Here is a 21,629-nt window from a genome sequence, read left to right as displayed (position 1 = left end):
TCTGGCATTTCCTAATTCCTGAACACTTGACTTTACAACCCCCATTTATTTTTGTATGCAATTTGCTAATGGAAATTTCCTTCATGGAAAGGATAGGCAGCATCCCACAACCCCTCTCTTCCCAACCCACCTGGCCCAAAAACATGGAATGCTCTGGGATGCCATCCCAGCCTGTCCAGGGACTGTTGTAATCTTTGCTGCAGTCCCAGCTCTCAGGCTCTTCTCCTTTCTCTGCAGCACTCTTCTCAGGGGTTCCTCTTGGGCTCTTGACCCACCCCTATTTATCTCAGTTACCCTCACGAGCCACAGCTGTTGCCCAACTAAGGACCCTGCAGCTGCAGCTCGTTTGGAGTAACCCAGACACACATAGATCTCACAATACAACATGTATTCAGGCCCCCACATTTCCCCCTTTTCTTTTAACAATTTCACAATAACAATATACATACAGTTCCAGCTCTCAGGCTGCCACAGCTCTCGGCTGTCTTAGATGTAACCATAGAATATATACATATCCCTGTACAGTCCCAGCTCTCAGGCTGCTATTCCAAAGTCCCAGCTCTCGGCTGCCACAGCTCTCGGCTGTCCGGGGGAATTCCATACCTTCTTTCTCTCGATGTTTGGCTGCATGTTCGTCTTCATACGGGGCCACCAATTGTTGTAATCTTTGCTGCAGTCCCAGCTCTCAGGCTCTTCTCCTTTCTCTGCAGCACTCTTCTCAGGGGTTCCTCTTGGGCTCTTGACCCACCCCTATTTATCTCAGTTACCCTCACGAGCCACAGCTGTTGCCCAACTAAGGACCCTGCAGCTGCAGCTCGTTTGGAGTAACCCAGACACACATAGATCTCACAATACAACATGTATTCAGGCCCCCACATTTCCCCCCTTTTCTTTTAACAATTTCACAATAACAATATACATACAGTTCCAGCTCTCAGGCTGCCACAGCTCTCGGCTGTCCTTAGATGTTCCAAGGCTCTTTTCCTTAAAGGCCATATTCTTGCAGCTTTCTGCTGCTACAGCTCCTTAATTCAAAGGCCATATTATGTTCTACAGTCCCAGCTCTCAGGCTGCCACAGCTCTCGGCTGTCCTTAGATGTTCCAAGGCTCTTTTCCTTAAAGGCCATATTCTTGCAGCTTTCTGCTGCTACAGCTCCTTAATTCAAAGGCCATATTATGTTTATGTTCTACAGTTCCAGCTCTCAGGCTGCCACAGCTCTCGGCTGTCCTATCTTTTACAGTCCCAGCTCTCTGGCTGCCACACCAAAGTCCCAGCTCTCAGGCTGCTATTCCAAAGTCCCAGCTCTCGGCTGCCACAGCTCTCGGCTGTCCGGGGGAATTCCATACCTTCTTTCTCTCGATGTTTGGCTGCATGTTCGTCTTCATACGGGGCCACCAATTGTTGTAATCTTTGCTGCAGTCCCAGCTCTCAGGCTCTTCTCCTTTCTCTGCAGCACTCTTCTCAGGGGTTCCTCCTGGGCTCTCGACCCACCCCTATTTATCTCAGTTACCCTCACGAGCCACAGCTGTTGCCCAACTAAGGACCCTGCAGCTGCAGCTCGTTTGGAGTAACCCAGACACACATAGATCTCACAATACAACATGTATTCAGGCCCCCACATTTCCCCCTTTTCTTTTAACAATTTCACAATAACAATATACATACAGTTCCAGCTCTCAGGCTGCCACAGCTCTCGGCTGTCTTAGATGTAACCATAGAATATATACATATCCCTGTACAGTCCCAGCTCTCAGGCTGCTATTCCAAAGTCCCAGCTCTCGGCTGCCACAGCTCTCGGCTGTCCGGGGGAATTCCATACCTTCTTTCTCTCGATGTTTGGCTGCATGTTCGTCTTCATACGGGGCCACCAATTGTTGTAATCTTTGCTGCAGTCCCAGCTCTCAGGCTCTTCTCCTTTCTCTGCAGCACTCTTCTCAGGGGTTCCTCCTGGGCTCTCGACCCACCCCTATTTATCTCAGTTACCCTCACGAGCCACAGCTGTTGCCCAACTAAGGACCCTGCAGCTGCAGCTCGTTTGGAGTAACCCAGACACACATAGATCTCACAATACAACATGTATTCAGGCCCCCACATTTCCCCCTTTTCTTTTAACAATTTCACAATAACAATATACATACAGTTCCAGCTCTCAGGCTGCCACAGCTCTCGGCTGTCTTAGATGTAACCATAGAATATATACATATCCCTGTACAGTCCCAGCTCTCAGGCTGCTATTCCAAAGTCCCAGCTCTCGGCTGCCACAGCTCTCGGCTGTCCGGGGGAATTCCATACCTTCTTTCTCTCGATGTTTGGCTGCATGTTCGTCTTCATACGGGGCCACCAATTGTTGTAATCTTTGCTGCAGTCCCAGCTCTCAGGCTCTTCTCCTTTCTCTGCAGCACTCTTCTCAGGGGTTCCTCCTGGGCTCTCGACCCACCCCTATTTATCTCAGTTACCCTCACGAGCCACAGCTGTTGCCCAACTAAGGACCCTGCAGCTGCAGCTCGTTTGGAGTAACCCAGACACACATAGATCTCACAATACAACATGTATTCAGGCCCCCACATTTCCCCCTTTTCTTTTAACAATTTCACAATAACAATATACATACAGTTCCAGCTCTCAGGCTGCCACAGCTCTCGGCTGTCCTTAGATGTTCCAAGGCTCTTTTCCTTAAAGGCCATATTCTTGCAGCTTTCTGCTGCTACAGCTCCTTAATTCAAAGGCCATATTATGTTTATGTTCTACAGTTCCAGCTCTCAGGCTGTCCTATCTTTTACAGTCCCAGCTCTCTGGCTGCCACACCAAAGTCCCAGCTCTCAGGCTGCTATTCCAAAGTCCCAGCTCTCGGCTGCCACAGCTCTCGGCTGTCCGGGGGAATTCCATACCTTCTTTCTCTCGATGTTTGGCTGCATGTTCGTCTTCATACGGGGCCACCAATTGTTGTAATCTTTGCTGCAGTCCCAGCTCTCAGGCTCTTCTCCTTTCTCTGCAGCACTCTTCTCAGGGGTTCCTCCTGGGCTCTCGACCCACCCCTATTTATCTCAGTTACCCTCACGAGCCACAGCTGTTGCCCAACTAAGGACCCTGCAGCTGCAGCTCGTTTGGAGTAACCCAGACACACATAGATCTCACAATACAACATGTATTCAGGCCCCCACATTTCCCCCTTTTCTTTTAACAATTTCACAATAACAATATACATACAGTTCCAGCTCTCAGGCTGCCACAGCTCTCGGCTGTCCTATCTTTTACAGTCCCAGCTCTCTGGCTGCCACACCAAAGTCCCAGCTCTCAGGCTGCTATTCCAAAGTCCCAGCTCTCGGCTGCCACAGCTCTCGGCTGTCCGGGGGAATTCCATACCTTCTTTCTCTCGATGTTTGGCTGCATGTTCGTCTTCATACGGGGCCACCAATTGTTGTAATCTTTGCTGCAGTCCCAGCTCTCAGGCTCTTCTCCTTTCTCTGCAGCACTCTTCTCAGGGGTTCCTCCTGGGCTCTCGACCCACCCCTATTTATCTCAGTTACCCTCACGAGCCACAGCTGTTGCCCAACTAAGGACCCTGCAGCTGCAGCTCGTTTGGAGTAACCTAGACACACATAGGTCTTACAATACAACATATATTCAGGCCCCCACAAGGGACCTCAGCTCCATGGCATTCTCTAAGGCTGGGAAGAACAGGGACTACAATCAGGTCAAATCCTCAGGGGGCTGGAGCACAAAAGCCCAAGCACACACAAGCTGTAACTGCCCTGAGGATCATGGCTCAACTAAACTCCCACACATTTTCCCAGGAGCAGCTAGAAATCTCTTTCCACATATTGTTGTTCTCCCAAACACTGGACGGTGACACTGCTATAGAAAAAACATCAGCTTTTCTGTAAGGTTTGGAAATATATTTTCTTTTTTTTTGCTTCTTAACATGAGCCAAACAAACAAATTTCTTCCTCTTCTTTTTAGAGAAATCTGAAGTCTTTTAGCTGAAGTTTTCCATCACAAATTCTGCCTCAGGCTTAATATTTCTTTGGAAAGTTTCAGACCCAGTTGTTAAAGTCTGGCTGAGGTATAAGCCTGGCCACATAATGGAAAGATTCAGAAAGCTTAAGTTATAGGCAAAAGACTAGCTCAGCCACTAAAACATGTATAAACACTCATATATCTGGCAAACTTTCTCAATTATGGAAGATGCATAGCTAATGACTGAATTTCCAAATAAATACATGAAGTCCAAAGTTTACTCATGGGAGTAACTTCTTTAGCATTACTCATGTCTATGCAGTGTCAGCATATCTAAGTCAAAAGAAATGTTTATTTTAAAGCATTGGGGGGGAAACTCTTGGGGGGAAAAAAGAATTGTTGTGCCTATTTTTTTGCTTAATATATTTAGGTTATTTGATAAATTAAAGTGCAAAAAAGTGGCAAAACATCATAGCATTTTATTTTAAAAGGGGAGAGCATTTCTCTCATTTTTTCACTGTTTTGCATATATAAATGATACAGTTAATAGAATAATAAGGTGTAAATAAATGTATGATCTGCTTCTGGGTCTACAGACCAACAATAAGACATCAATTCCCAGGATTCTCCAGGCACAGGATGAAGCTGAACTTCCAACTTGTGCCTGTGCTGGCTGTACCCAGCACCCATCAGCCTTCCAATGACAATTTAAGCCCCGCTGGAAATGAGCAGTTTTTCCTCACATAACATCAAGACACATGCATGGATTTTTTTGCTCTTCCCTTGTTTAAAAAAAAACCTCTATAGACACTTCCACAATATTCCTTCACATACCTTAATCCTCCTTCCTTATCTGGGATAATTCCCAGGCAAGATGGAATACAAAGTCAGGACAAGTGGAAAGACAAATTATCACAAGGAATTGCATCTAAGAACCTCTGTGGCTTTGCACATGGCTCCACAGTTAGTTAAATAAGCCTTATCTGCTACACTGGTGGTGGAACAGTCCTACTGTGAAACAACAGTATTTTGGTTTTATGTGCTTATCATCCTCGTTGTTTTCAAATTGACCCAGACAGGTAAGTATTACAGCTCAACTTGTAGATGGATTTTCATGCAGATCCCACTGTGATCAAGTATAGTCAGTTTGATTCTCAACAACCCTGCCAGATGAAAACTTACAGCCTGCCTTGAAACAAAGATGAATGGGACTATCTTTGATGTTGCAAGCCCAGTAGGAGGGAAAGTAGATAAAAGGTGTTTATATGCCATCTTCTGCCATTAAAATAATGCACAATGCAAAGTCAAAGTAAGCACTTCAGTTTTAGTAAAATCAGCCCTAGCCTGCAGAAATCTGTCAGGAAAAAGGAGACCTCTTGCAAAGAGCACATAGAAACAATCTTCCCTATTTGCTTCTCTAAAAAGAAGAATTGGTCTAGTGGTAGATTTTCACATGTAGATACACACAACAATAATAAAATCGGTCCTTTATCAATGGTAACAATTTTAAAATGAGGATGGAACGCACAAGCAGCAAACACCTAGTCAATTGTGCCTTGGAATTTATACAATAAAATTAAAATACTGGTAAACTAATTAAGTGGTCACCTCAGTATTTGTGCTGCCAAACGCTTTGCTTTATAAGATACTTCAGGGAATTTATAAGACCTTTAACTTGCTTGCAAAAGATTTTAGAATTCTAACAAAAGGAAAGACTCAGAACCAGAAAAAAAGACTTTTCTCAGTCTCATAACTTTATGTTATGATTTGGCCAAGACACAAAGCTACAAACATTCACATCAGTCATATTCTCAACAAAAATGGTGGCGACGCACCAAAAATAACTCCACATTTCGACCAAAGGCCAGGCCAAGAGGCTCCTGTGGGAACAGCTGGAGCACACCCCGCGCCGGGGGTGAAGGCAGGCCGGGGGGTGGCAGGGGACAGGGGTGCCCAGCCCAGCCTGACACCGGGACGCCCCTGTCCCCACCCCAGCGAGCGCCGCGGTCCGGGCTGCGAGCTCAGCCGGTGGCACCCGGCTGAAGGTTCAGGTTTCAGACCCTGCTAACGAGGAATGCTGCCGCTGCCGTGGCTGGGAATTCCTCTTGAGGGGGGTGCAGAGAGAGAGGGAGAGGGAGATTGCTTTCACCTTTAGAAAACCCAGCCTACAATGAAAAGTATCGAAGAGTTAGGATGCTAGAATACAACTGCTGGTGTGGTTTTCATTTAGCTGTTTATGTGCGCACTCTGTTAGACAGTCTTTAATTGCACAATCGCGAATTGGATTTGTTGGGTCGTTGGGTTGTTTTTTTCTTTTTCCACAAGGCTTGATTGAATAGTCATTAAATAGCTAAAGCATTAATCAGGTTTGTGTAATGAATTAGGTTATTATTTCCATGATAATAAATATTATCAGGGAAGTATTTATCTCAATGAGATTCCGGGTTAGATTTAGCTCTGGATAGGTAACTCCCAGTTTTCTGTCATCCTTAGCTTCCCAAAATGAGTTTTCTGAGCTCGTGGCGAATACCACAACCTTGTACCGCTGGTTCATTCGCTGCATTCAGGACACTGGATGCGTGGAAGGAGCAAAGGGTGGGTTTGGGTAGGGTCCGCAGAAAAGCGAGAGAGGGAAAGCGGGTGGGGGGCAGCTCCTGCCAGAAACCTCAAAACCTGCCCGCAAGCATCTCCGGGAGCCCGGGCTGCTCGGGGACAGGCGGGGCAGGACCCAAAGCTCCCGCACGTGTGTTTTAAACCCGCGGGTGGAACGGACGGCGTGGTCCCCGCAGGACCCGCAGCCGCCGCTGCCTGTCCGGCCTTCGGGCGCGGTGTCTGCGGCTCCAGCCCGCGTTTCCACGGGAAAGGAGCCGAGCCGCCGCCGCCCGGGGCTCCCAGGCGTGGGCGGCTCCGCCCTCGGAATACGCAGCCGTAAGGACGCGGTGTTCCCGAGAGGGACGGGAGAAAGCCGGGGCTGAGCCACTCCGGGGCAGGGGCAGCCGCTGCCGCTCCCGGTGCCTCCCCGAGAGGGAGAGCCGGGGATGGCGCGGGCACGGCCGGCGGGCTCGTAAGGAGCCTGCTCTGGAGAAGGATCGAGGATAGGGCCGTCCTGATGGGATAACCGGTGTTCCCGAAGGACGGCTACGGAACCGTGTCCTGCACGCCTTGTGCCCGCGTACCGCGGGCATGCCGGCATCCCTCCGAGCATCCCTCCGCAGTGCCGGGCTCCCTCGCAGCCGGGGAGACTCCTGCCTGCCCGAGAAACTCCCAAATCTCTTGTAGGCCCTTCCCTTAAGGCATGGTTCATTAATACACAAAGTAACACCAAACAAAGCTTTTTCCCCTGACCAAACAGTCGACACGGCCAGTGGGCTTTCCCTTCGCACCCCTCTCGGCTTAGAAAAAGGCCGCGGCTCCTTCCCCTGCACCCACCCCCTCGGAAGAGGTTGGGAGGCGGGTGGCTTAACCCTTCCCTGCCTTCTCCACCCCTGGAAACCTTAATGAAATACCAGGGCCTCTAATCACCCAGCTTAGTTATACCACTGAATGAGGAAAGTAAATTATCCACTCATCGGGGAGGGGTTTTATACTAAGACGCAGATGAAAAAATCTTGCTCTGAATTTGTTGTGTTGATCTGTATTTATTGGTAACTTGACTGCCTAAACAAGAGTATATAAATGCACATCTTAATACCTGAGAGGTCTCATAATATAACAGGACTCACATGTTGCATGCTTCTAACTACTATTATTTACAGAATCCTACAAAAAGACATTTGGAAAATCAACCACATTTTCCCAGTACCACTTACTTTTGTCCTGGGAACTAAAGGAAAAATTCGGTGACAGCTACAACCAGTTAAAATGAAAGACTAACTGGGTAAGTTAGTGTCCCCCTTTGCAGCTAATAGAGTTAGACTTCCATCTAAACAGCTGTGAATATTACTGCAGGGCTGTTTTCATAGGGCAAAACCAAAAAGGATTACAAGAAGGCAGGGGGAACAACCTGTCCCATGTAAACCAGAGTAGATGCACTTCCCCAACCCCCTTTAGTGCCCATTTGAAAATCAGTATGTTTAATTTCTTAAAAAATGAGATGTCAGTTGCTGTGAGCCCAACATGTGACCTGTGAGCTCCAGGGTGGCATTTTAAAACAGAAGATGTGATCTGTGTATTTGCCAGGTCCTGGCAATCAAATTTCACAAGGTGATTTTCTTTTCAGTACAAAGTGCATCAATATATTTCCCTCTCTGTAAAATACCTGGGGCACCTAGAGCACTAGGGTTTTTTTAAAGTCTAATTGATATTTAAATTGACCAAGAGCAGTCTGGAGATGTTTTCATTAACATTTTTTGTTTGACTAGGCTGAAAAAGGGTTAAAAGTAACTATAGACTCACAGTCAACAGAAAGCTATTGAAATGTTTGATTATCCCTGCAGCAAAGGAAAGAGGATAGTAATACAACAGCAACCTCTCTTGGGGTAAAGTCAAGATTTAATAACCTAGGACCAAAGAAATTGTTCAAATCAAGCAAAGGAAGCTCAAAATATTTTCGAGTACAATCTATTTCATTGTGTTTATTTTGATCAAGATGCCCTCAGATAAATAGTCCTCTTCCACGGAAAGCAATAGAAATGTCACCATTGACTCCAGGGAGATCAGGATTGATGCCTGGACATCATGTGGGAACATTAATTTAATATTCCACAAAACAGTGCAGTTAAAGAGTCAATATTTGCTGTCCATTCTCCCCCTGTTTTGCCAGATTTTTTTTATTATTACTGTTTAATCAAGTGACTGTCCTAGAATTCAGTGATGGAAAGGATCCAGCAGATCAAGCAATCATACTTCCTATGAGTGTACTGTTTCTTTCTGTGTTTTTTACTGATGTCTCATGAACATAATTTTTAAATGTCCCAGGTGATAAGGGCTCCTTAAAGAGCCTTGCTGCATGTTGTAATGCACCTCTGACTATGATCAAATCCTGCTGTTTCTTGCTATGCAGGAAGTCTTTCCAAATTAGTCTAACACCAAGGCCGAGCACTGTGACTAATAGGCATAACTGCACTGTTCATGCTATCTGTAGGGCAGGTTCAGCAGGGAAATATCAGCACCAAGAACGTGCTTGTTATTCCATGAATAAGGGGCAAACTCTTCAAGGGAAAAAGAAAAAACATTTTTAAAAAGAGAAAAATAAAGAGAAAAAAAAAAAAGACAAGGGCATGAATTTGAGACTTTAAACCTGAATGTAACTAATAATGCAAAGATGCTTTACTCCAGAGGTACTTTGTCAGTAACTCCAGATACACTGAAGGAAAATAAAAAACTCAACATCAGCCTCAGGGGAAGGTACCCATGCTCCTTCCTTCACATGCTTCTTGACCTGTCACTGAGTTGGGACCAAGCAGAAGAAACTGTGACTCTCAGTGTTAAAATCTATTAATCTAAAAATACATTTTGTTCAAGGCTGGCCACTAGATTTCACCCAAGATCTTGTGTCTGACAAAAGCATAATTTATAGGAAGGCTTAAAACCTTCAATAACAGTAAATTAGCCATTTCCCTGGGCAGCATCCTACAAATGTGTGCTTTCCTCACATATGAATTTGTCTTCTCCAGTTTCCAGCTATTTGTTTAGACAATTACTTTCCCCATAGGTTAAAGAGAGCTTCTACATTTCATATTTCTACCTCTTGTGGGTATTTGCTGTTGTAACCCAGTCCCTTAAGAAATTATATGCTCCAAGAGCATCTTGTACAACATTTTTGTTTTTCAAACCATAAGGCTGGGAGGGGACAGTTTCTTTTCCATGTTCTTCAAAATTTCAATAACACTTGAAAAATGAAAGTGCAACAGGAAATCATTATTCTGCCTGGATGTAAAGTTGAGAGAATGGCTTGTATGGGAAAAATAGGAGTAAACGTATAAAGAGAGCAGCTGTGAGAGAAAGATCCCAAAAGTCTGTTGACTGAAGACGAAGTTTTATTTTGTTGGATCTCACACAGAATTTGTTGTTACCTCTTTGAATATATAACTGCTGTAAAGCTTTCTCGTTTTCTTCCTAATACTGGCTTTCAATATGTAAAGAAAATAAAATATTCTTAAAGAGCAAAGAAAATTTCTGAAGTTCCTTTGCAAGAAAGTCAGGAGTGACCTGTCTTTTAGTGAGACACAGAAGGAACCTACTGCAGACCCTTCTCTGTGATGCCTTGTGGATAGGGAGTGGCAGAGCTGCAGCCTGTGGACCTGCCTGCCCTGGACAGCTGCGGTCAAAGCTGTGCCCCGAGAATTTCCAAGAGGCAGAGAGGTCCCCAGAAATGGAGGGCCCTCCAGGAGTTCCTTGGGGTCCTGGTGACTGTGAATTAACCTGTGGGAGCTGTGGGTTGACCTACTCAGCAGCACCCAAGTGATCGTAGCTCCATAGGTGGATCTTTGGAAGGGGAATTGCACCTGAAAAATTAATATAAACCTCCTTCCCAGTTTAAACCAGACATTGGTTGCCAGCGTGTGTTTCTTATTCAGATTTCACTGCTGGGAAACTATTAATCTCTACAGTCATGTCCATTTACTGTGACACTTGTTTTAGCCCCGGACAAAGAATGTGTTTGATAAAATGAGGGCAATATCTTTTTCGTTTATAGAGGCAATTAGCTACACACTCTCTGTTGTCAGAGCGACACAGCATCAATTACGGGCAGAGATCGGTTTCTTTAAAAGTTAAATTTCCTGCTGTTGGCCCTGCCAGTGTGTTAGTCACATGCATTATGTTTACTTTGGGGAGGAAAATGTGTTTCATTCTGTCAAGGGGAACAAAATGCTTTGGATGAGGGCTTCTTTGTCAAGGGAAGAGAGAATATGCTGATGCTCTAGATAAAAAGGGGAGATAAAGTACCTGATTTGCTGCTGCCGCTTTAATCGCGGTTATTACGGTTTATTGTGCCACGGTCCGCTGAAGTCCATGGGGTTGTTGCTTTCTCATGGTACATCATACCCCTTCAGGATAAGATGTACCATGCGCCCGCTGCAACATTAGATTGATCAATAACTCGCCGTGTACTATTTTTGATCCAGTTGTGTGAAGCACGGGGTGAAATGCTGCTTTCCCCCTCCAGCATTTGGTTGTCTAGGGTAATTTCGCGGAGTGCAGAATTTTGCCTCCAGCTTTAACCCTTCATTAAAGCCAACCAGCAAGCTAAACACCTAAATGCTAAATTTTGGGCATCTTCTCTGGTGCTAATTTCTTGTCCAGCCCGCGGAAACTCCAAGCGCAAAACCAAAATCTCAGGCGTCGAAGCGTGGAGGACCTGGCAGTCCCTTCGTGGCGTGTTCCGGAGCTCGGCGGGGCTATCGCGCTCCGGGCACCGGCGGGGCACATCGAGCAGCGCCAGCCGCCAGCCTCAGCTCCTCCGCACGGACAGCGGGCAGGGAAGGGGCTGCAGGAAACTGATTTGTTCTGGAAACATTTCACTGCTATTCCGGCCGGCTCGGTGCCGGCTCGGTGTCTCCAGGCTCCATGAGGGCGCGGGCACCGTGCGCTGGAGCCGCTCCGCCGCTACCGCCGGGCGCGGAGCTCACAAATCACCGCTTAAAAACACGAGAGGGAAACCTCGCCGTGCTTAATGGCCTGTGTGGAGTGGCTCTAATGCAGATTTGTCTTCATTAGTTTCCGTCACCGCCAGCCCCCCAAAAAACCCATCGCGGTCTGGAAACGTCAGTAATTCAGCCCTGAGTTTTCAGCAGAACGATCGCGCTCTCACGCAACAGAGAGGCATCTCCCGGCACCGCCCCCGCCTTTTAGGCTTCATTTCGGACGGTAATAGAGGTTCGGAGGGGGTCCCCGGAGAGGTTGGCCGGGGTCCCCGGTGCCCCGCGGAGCTGCGAGGCCCGGCCGGCCCCGCCGCGGGCACCGCGCCCCGCGCGATGCGGCCCCTCGGGGGCTCCTCTGGGAGAACCCTCTGCGCTGTCACCGCGCCTTCCTCGCTAACCCCATGAGCCAGAGCAAAATCATTGCTCGGTGGGGCTCGTGGATGGGGAGGGGTCCACAGAGAAGCGAGCATGCCGGTGCCTCAATCCCCGCTGCTCCGGGGCTGGCGAGGTCTTTGTGGGGAGCTGCAAAACACCGTGTAAAGGGAGAAAAATGAAGAACTGACACCCAAGATTTTTTTTTAAATTTTCTTTCTAAATTAAGTTTTTCTTTTTGTTTGCTCCAAGGATGAGTGTCTTAGGGCATGGAGAGGATGCTCCTCGGCAACCACTTGCCGCGAAGGTCCCGACCGGCGCCCTGCCCGGCTCCGCTCCGCCTTCCACGCAATGGAGCTGGAGCTGCCACCCTGCCCGTGTGCATGGCGAGAGCACGGAGCCTTGGGAGAGCATCTGCCCTGGCAGCCGCGGAATCCTTCGCTAAAACTGCTCGGGGTTGGCAGGAACTCATGTCTCACCCGTAGGGCAGATCCACTTGAATGGGCGCTACTTCTCTTTTCCCTCTTTCCCTGTTGTTTTTCCCTCCGACCCCCGCCTCGGACCCAGGCGCATGGGGAAGCCAGTGCAGCCGCCGGTCCCGTGGGACGCTGCACGGGCAGCGAAGCCCGTCAGTGCCCCGGGAGGAGCGGGGTGCTGCCCGCCAGCAAGTAAAGCACGAAGCGCCGGGGGCCGTGGCGACGGAGGGCGGGCCCGTTAGCAGCGCCGCGGCCGTCGGGGAGGTCGATTTGGGCCGGGTAGATCCACCCGTACCTCCTTGGAGGATGCCCCGAAGCCGCTGCCCCCGGCAGACCCGCTCAGCACGGTGTGGGCCGCGTGTCCCGCGAGGAAAATCACGGCCTCAGGAGCACTGCGCGCTTTACTGTCAGCGCCGCAAACACAGCGGGGCCTTTACGGGAGCGGGGTCACGGACTGACACGGCAGCAGCACGGAGGCTGTTCCGGACGCTGCCCGGGGCAGTCCCGTCGGGCGGGCAGGGGCTCCGGGCCGGGGCTGCGCCGCCGCCGCCGTTCCACCTTAAGAGCCCCGGGCCCTTTAAGGGGCGGTGTGGCCGCCGAGGCGCCGCCGCTCCGCCGTGGCCCTGCAGGGGGCGCTGCCGGCCCGCGTTTGGCAGGGCCGCGGCCCGGGCTCGGCGGGGCGGCTCATCCCGGCTCATCCCGGCCCTTCCCGGCCCATCCCGGCTCATCCCGGCCCATCCCGGCCCCGCGGCCCGGCACCCCCGGCAGCCCCCGGCACCCCCCGCCGCCGCCTTTGTTGCCTCTGCGGCCGGGGACGCTGCGCTGCACCGACAGCTCCCGCGGGGCCCCCGCGCAGGTGCGGGGCCGGCACCGCCGCCGCCTCCCGGCCGAGCACGGCGCGCCCGCCGCGTCCCCGCTGCCCCGGTCTGTCCCCGCCGTGCCCGGGGATGCGCGGGCGGACGGGAGCGCCTCGGGTTTCCTTTCTCCCGGCCGATCTGCCGCGACACGCGGGGCTCGGCCGGGCCCGTTTTGCGGCTCCGTGGGGCCTCCCGGGCTCTCCGTCCGCCTCCTCCCTCCGGGGAGCACCGAAGGAGGACACGGGGGAAGCGGGGAGGCTCGGCGTTGCGCGTTACCGGAGCCCTGCCTTTGTTCGGACCCCCAGACCCGTTCAATCGCCTCTCCCTCGTAATTCGAAATACAATTAGAATTATTTTTGCTTAGGAGCCTAAATAAATTAAAATAATCGCAATTTTAATGCAACGTGACGCCTATTTTTTTTCCCCAATAATAGTGAGAATAAAGCAGTCATTAATTAAAGCCAAGATGCCTCCGTATAAAGAAGATATCTGGATGTGCGGAGGCTGCGAATCACTGGCCGTATTAGCAAATGTATAATTGAAGATTTAGATAATCATTGGGTTTGCTTGTGTGTCTGTGTTTTAACCTGAAAACACTACATTCATTTGGCGAGATTGCCAGGGTCCTAATTATTTGTATTTCTGGTCAGCGAACAAATAAATAAATCTGTCTTATTTTGCAAAGCAATACCTCCTCGACAATCCACAACTTTGATAACTGATCGAAAATTTGATAACAGGGTAGCCTCCCCTTGCAGCCACATTGAGAGTGTCTTTGGTTGACCGTCTCATCCTGTACCACAACCCTGTGAGCATTTATTTTCCCAAAGATAGGAAGGAGCCAGCACAGCTCTAAGGCACGCTGGCCCTGTGCTGGACCCGGGACTGTGTTTTCGGTGTCGGGACACGGAGACGGGTTTGGAGATGGCCAAATTGTGGTGGCCACCGACTCGTGCTAAGGTTGCTCTGCCGGGAAAGGTCGGTCAGCGGCTCTCAGGGATTTTGACCTACCCTGCCACATATCCTGCCTACTTTTCCTTTTGCTCCCAATTTTGTGAGACTTTGCTCAGAAACAGTCGGTCTTCCCTCCGAACAGACTCCCATATCCTGACTCTCCATATCCAGACCCCTCTCCTGACTCTTCAGGCTGATTTGAACACATTTTTCTTTACCCTTTTACTTGTCCCCCTTTTTTTCCTCTCATCCTTACGGTGCTTTTCCAGAGAATTTGAGATATAAAACGCGTAGCAAAGGAGAATGGAATAATATCTAATTAGTTATTCATACCAATCTGTCAAATATCCTTCTTATTAAGTTATTCCTGCACCCATTCCCACCCCGGCTCGGCGCAAGATCTGCAGGTCCTAAAAATACCTATTTTCTCGTAATCGGTGTTCCGTCAGCGGCCAGACTTTTAGTCTGTAAGGATAATTTTCTCTTCTTAAATGCTACCTAAAAATCTTTACGCTATTTCTTACTCTATTTGGGGGCTTTGAGCAATTAAAGGGGCATAAAGGAGTAATTTCTTCCCTCTCTCTTGCTTTTTTTTTCCTTAGAATTGGTATTTTCCCACTATAATTTAGAATGAAATGGGATTTTTAAAAGATCCAGAGTTCTAATCTCGGTTGATGTTTTGGTGTATTCACGGTAATGAGTCCTATTCCCTCGGGTCATGAAGCCCCCAAATGTCAATCAACCAAACTGATTCAGAAATGCCATTGTTCGACTCCTACGTCACTCGCCTTCCTCTCATTTTACTTAACAATACCGGAGTTCTCTGATCACTCATTCGGAATATGGGCATTATCTGTGGAAAATGCACAAAGTGTCTTGATCTTTGGCTGGCAGATACTGCTGGAGGGTTTCCGCCGAGCAGACGGTGCGTGTTTATACTTCTGCACCCTGGACTTTATTACAGCTCGGAGGAGCCAATGAATATCCTGAAAGCAAACCGTGCCATAAATCCGTCAAAAATTAATTTGTCTGAGGAGATGTTACATTTCTATTTCCGCGCCCAGAGCCGGCCCCGGCACGGGCTGCGGCCCCGCTCCGCGCTCCGCGCAGTGCCCGCCGGAGCGGGCTCCGTGTCCCGCCGAGGGCCGGGCGTGCCGCCGCGCCGGACACGCGTGGGAGCTGCCCCGGCCCTCCGCACCCAGCACAGAGCGCACGGACATCGGGAAGGGGCTCCTGGGGTCCCGTGTCCCCGTGGGAAACGCCATCCTCCCTCGGATGCTTCGGCAATGCGTGGAGACATCCCGCATCCACCTCCCCCCTGCCGGCAGAGCCCAGGTCCCTCCGAGGAGAGCATCTTGCTTTTGCGGATCTCCCAGCTCCCGATCCCAACCGTGTGTGCGAGGGAGGCGAGGGAGGACGCGGAGGGCGGCGAGAGCTGCCCGGAACCTCGCAGCGAGCCCACGGAGGGGAATTAGTGCTATCCCTCACCCAGCCCGAGCACGGGCTCGCCGCTGGCCGCAAGGCGTGAACGTCGTCTTCATTTAAAATTAGTGGCATAAGCTCCCCAGCCCCCAACCTCAGCATTTAAAGTGCCTTTTGTCTCTTCATTTCACTTAAGCAAGGTTTTTGTTGCCGGTTGCCAAGTTCTATTAATGCAGAATTTAATCGGGAAGCGCTTTTCCCCGGTCCCAGCAAGACGGGAACAGCAGATTTTGAGGCCTGAAACGGCACAAAACAGATCCCTCGGTGATAACTGCTAATGCCCTACAATTTTATGTCGTCTTTAGTAAAAACCACTTATGTGGCAGCAACTTTTTCTGCGCTCAAAGGAAAAACTGGCCCTTTATGTTTTTTCTCTCGAGCACGCAGCAATCACGCCCGACACTGGAATACGAAACCGAAAAGGTTTTCTCTAAAGAGAAGGGCCTTAATTATTAGATTCCGTGTACAACTAATCCAAAGGCACACTTAAAAGGAAATTTAATAGCTCCAGTTTCTATTTCACTCTGACTCGCATGTGTCCTCTGGCTGGATGCTCCCAACCCGCCTCTCCCAGCGCGGAGCCTGAGGACTTCCCTCTCCATTTTGTTCGGGATCTGCTGGTTTTTCTCAATATCCCCTTCTCCCCGTAGTGGGAATAAATGGAAAGCCTTCCTCGGGATTAAACCCTTAGATTTTCCCCTTTGCTAACCAATAAAGAGATAGAGAGGGAAGAGAGGAAATGAAATTGTTATGGAGATTACAGTGTATGTCACCGGCTCTTTGGCCAGTCCTAGGGTTTTGTCGCTGAACGGTTAAGTGCAAACTTGTATTTCCCTTCACAAGAATGGACAATTTTTCTCGCTTGTTTGCAGTTTTCCAAAGTTCTACACACAAATCAGTGAACCTTAAGAGACCCTTTCACTCTTTTATTGTGAATATTTGTCAGTGCTCCGGGGCAGTGATTGCAGTGACAGGTGAATCCAGGGGCCCAGCGATGGCGTCCCAACTTCATAGGTTTGGAAATGTAAAAGACTACCGGCCCTTTCACTCGGGACGTGGCAGTCAACAGGTTCGCATTTTCTGGGATGTAATTCCTGTTCCCCGCAGCCGAACGGCAGCGGAGCAAACCCGCGGCCGCTGCCCTGCCCAGCCTCAGGCGCAGCTACCGCGAAGAGCCCGGTGCCGGGCGGCCACCCCGGCCGGAATCCCGCTGGAACAGGGGGAACGCGGCGGCCTGGAGGGTGGGGAGAACCCGCCTGGCACCCCGCATGACGCCCGGCCACCTTCTCTCCCAAGTCCAGGGCTCAGGCGGGCTCCCGCGGGCTCTCGCTCCTCCTTTGCCCCCTCTTTAATTTTCATTCCGCCTTTTAATTATTAATTAAAGCCGAGAAGGGCTGTGGCTGGGGAGGGGGAAGGTATGCAGGGAAGAAAGGCAAGAGCGGGCTGGGGGCAGCGCTGGGAGCGGGCGGTGGTTGGAGCCAGCTTTGTGTGCCGCCCTAATTGGCCTGGCCACGGCGGGGCCGCCCGGACCCGCTCCCCTCCGCCCTCCTTGCCCGTCCCGGGCCGCGGGACCCCCTGGCCGAGCCCCGCCGGGCGCCCCGGTGCGCTGCCCTGCCGCGGGGGGCGGCCGCTGCCGGGGGCCGCTCCTGGCCCGCGCACCGGAGCCGGGCTTGATATTTAATCCGCCTCTCTTCGGACAAAGACCCATCTTTTTACCACGGAGAAACGCCACTGAGATGCGGCTAACCTCTAGGGTTATATCCCAAACCGCGACCTAAGAGCTTGAAAGATGCTTGCCCGGCCCTCTTCTAACATGAACAAAAAGCATCTGGGGGAAAACAAAATAGCTGTTTTCTTTCTTTCTTTTTTTTCTTTTTTTTTTTCTTTTTTTTTTTTTTTTTTTTTCCTCACAACAAAGAATTCCTAATCATTTCATCTTGGGGGTGAATTTTTATTTCCGTGTCCACTCAGGGTATTGAAATCGATCGCTGCAATATTTAATATATTACTGTCTTAGAGTCCTCTCTCTCTGTAAAGCTGAGTTTATTTCTTGTCTGAGTACGTCCCCTCCTATAATAGCACATTCTGTACATCTGTCTGCGGTGTAAAATAATCGTAGTCTTCATTAAATACACTGCCATTAAAGGCTGCGGTCAGTTTTCTAATTACGTGGAAAAGCAAACGCCGGGTAAATAAAGCTATATTAACAGAATAATCTCCCAATAAATTCACAGGCACTTGAACAACAAACTCAACAAATATCTGAAGGTAAAACTACAACATTGGAACTAACTATTTTTTAATTATGTGAGGTTTATATAATGTACCCTTCATTTTTTGTTTAACTTTCCTGTAGTGACCTGTCCCATAACCTTGTAATCCACTGTGGGATATTTCTTTGTGGCCTCTTTCCTTTTGTTATGCCCCCACAGGTTTCCAGCTTAGATGCCTTTTTTTTTTTCTCTTGGTAAATGCGTCTTTAAAAAATATTTGACCTGTTTGACTTAGAGACGTGCATAGACATCTGTGGATTGGGTTAGGCTTACAGTTTCTACGTGATTTCATGATCTTTGTAAAGCAACACCTGAAAAGTAAAAATAATAGTCCTTCGACGTTTGGGAAAATTAGCAGTGTTTGTAAATGTCAATGACTCTCGCGTATGCGTTTCCTTTTTTTCAGCTCACATAAATACATAGTTTAATGATCTCTTTGAGACCACATCCTCATTTATAGCATATGTCCCGGCACAACCAAACTTTTACCACCCCAGTTTGCTATGACTGGATGTCGTTGGACTGCTCTTGGGAAAACCAGGGAGTTTGCCAAAAGATCTGCAGTACCTTGACAGAAAGTGTGGAACAGGGAGCGGGCTCGGGAACTTTGCTTTTCCCGCTTCCCTGGGAGGGAGAGAGGCTCCTAGAAAATGCTGTCACCACAGCCGGAGCTCGGGGGGACTAGGCTCTAGCCCTTTATCTGGACCAGCTCTCCTCGCCGGGAATCAGCGAGCTGTTTTGTCAGGCTGAGCTTTGCAGGTATCGGAGAGCGAAGTCGTTGAAAAACAAAGAAAAACCCGGAGCAAGGGAGCTGCTGCTTCTCCATGTCCGTGAGGGGAGACACAGCGAGTCCTGATGAATTCGGTGATGCCTGCGAGGAAATCCTGAGCACCTTAGCGGACAGAGCCAGTTAGTCACACTGGAAAACTCCTTTTCTTTCAGCACGCAAGCCTTCCTCTTCAGAAATCTAGGGCTGGTGGGAGCAAAAATGTTAATCGCTATCATACCTATGCAAAGCTATTAGCGCTATTGATTCTTAACTTTCTGAGAGAAGACAAATTCACCATATGTCGATGTGTAAACACTTTAGAATAAAATTAAAACCAGTTCTGTGCAATTGTCACTGTGCATGATTCTAATACAAACTATCAGATGTTTATGCAGTTCGTCTTTCTTAATGATCAGACGCCATCGGCGTTGATAAACCAAACACCAGCAGTAAATTCTGCGTGGAGGGCGGCTCCGGCTCGCAGGTTTTGTGGAGACGGAGCAGCTCGCACGAAGCCGCAGCAAAATCATCCTGTACTTTTGTGCCGGCCTTGGGGCTGGGAGTCGCTGAACTCTCAGTTACCCTCTGGAGCTTTTTCCTAAACCCGATGTCATCCGTCTCCTGCGGAAAACGGGAGGAACAAATGCAGCAGCACGGCAGGAGCTGGCAGAGGAGCAGGGCTCCGGGCTGGAGCATTCCCGGGAAGCCTCGCCGCATCTGTGCGCGGGTGTTTACAGAGGGGAGGGAGAAGGGAGGCAGAAAGGCCTCGGGAAAGGCAGGAGACTCTTTTAAGTCCGCTGATGAGGAATTGCTGCCGGGTATACTCCTCTTTGCCCCACGAGCAATGCAAACACGTACATAAAGATTCCCAACTTTCATGTGTGTTTTAAGAAGTTCACCTACTTTCAAGCCTGTTTCAGAAGCCCGGCTTTCCGGGACGGAACAAACACCGCCAAGTACTCGGCGTGGAGGGCAAGAGATATCAGCGATTATCTGGAGAGCCTTTCTATTTATCGGCCTCTACGCAGCTAGATAGGGAAATACGAATGTTCTCGGACTTGATGAATGGCAGGGCTTGTGTAGAATGGCTATGCTTTACAGGCCCCTTTACGGGAGAAGGATACAAAAATCATAATGGAATTAATGAGATTTTATTAGCAAAAATTTGTAAACCCCAGGTAACCATTTACAAACTTACTCTGAAATGTGAGGGAGACTGCGAGATCACAGCCGGGGAGATCTGACATTATTTTATATGGAGCATTAAACGCCATTCGCTCTTTTCTTCTACTACATCATTTAGCACGAACATCTTTTTCCCTCAGGCGAACTTTGCCAGATTTTGACGGGGACAATTTTGTCATAGCGAGAAACAACCTAAAAATCCTTCTTCTGGTTATAATGAACTACTTCAAACGTCCCCAACAGACACAGTAAAGTTTTTCAAACGGTCTGGAAAACTGTACAAGGAATAGCACGTTATTGCTATTTACCCGTACCAAAACGTCATGTCCACGAAAATGGAAATGAGCTTTTCCAAAAGAGAACAAATCCTTGTTGTTGTTAGGATTTAGGTTTTTTATTGTTTGGTGAGGGTTTTAAATTTTTTTTTAATAATATTTTTTCCCCATACACTTTACTAGATAATAATTCTACTTTTGTGATTATCCCGGGCAGTTTACCCTTGAATCTCGGGAAGACAAAAGCATCGCGGGTAAATATAAAACATATGTTCGCACAGGTTATGTGGCAGCTTTAACACTCGCAGCCCCATTCACACGCATCTCCACAAATGCACAAAGACCCTAGAAATCCCAGCAAAAGCGTTGCTCCCGGGGCAGCCAGGCGAGAGCAGGGTGCTCCGGGAGAGCAGGGGTTTTTGCTCCGGGAGCAGCACCAACCTACAGCAAACACCCGGGAGGTCGGGGAGGTGTGTCCGGCATAGAGCCGTGCCTCGGCCTCGGCGAGGGGCCGGTGGTTGGCCCTGCCGCTGCGCCGGGCGCTGCCGGTGCGGTGTCCCCGCGCTTCACCGTCACCAGCTGCTTTTCCAAGGCTGTTTGTTTGTTAGTTTATTTATTTTTTTTCCCCAGGAAGGTAGAGAAAGGGGAATGACAAGATGAAATATAATACAGAGATGTGAAGTGACCCGAGTGGCAGCTGAAGACGAGGTCTTAGCCGGGACGTGTTTCCCAGCTAAACTCTCCGCTGCTCTTCGGGGAAAACCAAACGCAGGTTGATGGAAACATCCTGTTTTGAGGGAAATGGACTGTACAGCCCTATCTAGCAGCTCCGACACTACTAATCAGCCTGGAAAAGCGCTGCGAGCACAAGTCTCAGGGAAGAGGGAGCCGCGCATCTGACACGATTGCAATTCAATCCCGACCCTGAAAGGCAGTTTAGAAAATCGCTGAGCTCTGAGCGGCAGAGCCGGGCTGCGCAGGCCCCTCCGCGGCTCAGCCCGCCGGGAGACCCGCTCCTTCCTCTGCCTGCAGCAGGGGCAGAGCCCCGAGCCGCAGAGGGGAAGGCAACAGATGTGGGCTGTACAGAAATCCGTGGAACAAGTGCTCTAAACCCAGGGGGATTTCTCCTAATAGCGAAATCAGAGAGGGAGAGATTTCAGGAAAGAGAATAGCCCAATATAAGTTTCTAGAGTAGAATTTACATTTCATCGTGATTTGTATGTTACAATAAGCAGACACGTGCACGCGGGAGGGGTTTGGGTGCCAGCGGCGGGGAGTCCCTGCGTCCCGGTCCTTCCGAGAGCATCGGCGTGCCTCTGTCCGCGCACGCGAAGGGGGGCCACGGTGCGGAGTTTGGGGAAGTTCATTGCGATACCCCTATTGCCATCCCCTCCCCCGCCCCTCCGGAACGAGGGAGAAGGGACAGGAGGTGCTGGCTCCTGTTT

Source organism: Zonotrichia albicollis, chromosome 1 (assembly GCF_047830755.1).
Source record: "Zonotrichia albicollis isolate bZonAlb1 chromosome 1, bZonAlb1.hap1, whole genome shotgun sequence".
Taxonomy (NCBI): domain Eukaryota; kingdom Metazoa; phylum Chordata; class Aves; order Passeriformes; family Passerellidae; genus Zonotrichia; species Zonotrichia albicollis.
This window is presented reverse-complemented; position numbering follows the sequence as displayed.